Here is a 1,181-nt window from a genome sequence, read left to right as displayed (position 1 = left end):
TTACATTGTACATATATGTATTGTACATCTGTGTAACCTTTTCTTTCCTGTATTTCAGGTTAGATTTCTCACCCTCATAGCAGCTGAAGACTGCCTATCAGACTCTACTACAATATATTTGACTGGTTACAGGCAAATTTCTCCATCGCAGACCTTCAGTCGGTGATGAGACACAGGAAAACCAATGATGTTTCACAGTTGCTGGTTCCAGGTTTGAATGCACTCAGTTTTTGAATAAACTATTTCTATAGAATGTAGAATATAGTATTTCATATTTGTATAATTTGGTTACATTGGTATATAGAAGATATATTTCAAACAGACTTTAAGATTTCTTTTTAAACAGGTTGGTTTGGGGAAGCACAAACAGAAAATGATTAATAGTACGTAGAACTTTATTATTTTTTAAATGTCGATAAGTTATTTAATACATACACTTAAAAACATTCTATACTTATACTATACTACTAACTAACTAACACACACTAGCATATTTAATTTATCTCTTTTACTTTTGATTTCAGAAAAAGCTTGCTGTGTTTACATGTACAATCTGGAAGATAATTATGATTATGATACCCTTTATGTTATCTCAAAAGGTAAAAGAGTTTTCATTCTAATTTCTTATTCAAATAATAATTTATTTTCTATTTATTGATCGTAACTGTTGAAATTTCAAAAATTTCGTGCAAACCTCTGCCTGTAAGAGTGAATAGTCATGTAAATTTTTTTAACAGCATGTATGGTCTTACAAACATACAATGCAATATTGCAAAAAGACAGTCAAATTTTAAAAGTAAAATATTGGTAAGCTAATAGTTACAGCACAGTAATACAGTATACTGCATAATAATATGACAGTAATATGATAATATGAAAAGAGAGCCCAGAGATGATGAATTTCCTGGTAAGAAACATTGCTTGATGTTTTTTTTTTTATTATGTGTTTTTTATCTCGATGGCCACTGGGTGGAAACCACAGCTTGAATCTGACAGAATGATGTACATATGGGTTGATAAGTTAACTTAGAACTTTATTTAACCTGGAACAGTGAGTTTCTACAACTGCACAACAAATAAGCGTGTGTTTGTGTTTAAGATCAGTTTCAGAATCTTTTTTCCCCCTTAAATATGCTCAATAATATTTATAGCCTATATAAGAGTATACAAGAGTTTTTTTT

Source organism: Sinocyclocheilus rhinocerous, unplaced genomic scaffold (genome assembly GCF_001515625.1).
Source record: "Sinocyclocheilus rhinocerous isolate Xijiao unplaced genomic scaffold, SAMN03320098_v1.1 scaffold1053, whole genome shotgun sequence".
Lineage (NCBI taxonomy): Eukaryota > Metazoa > Chordata > Actinopteri > Cypriniformes > Cyprinidae > Sinocyclocheilus > Sinocyclocheilus rhinocerous.
This window is presented reverse-complemented; position numbering follows the sequence as displayed.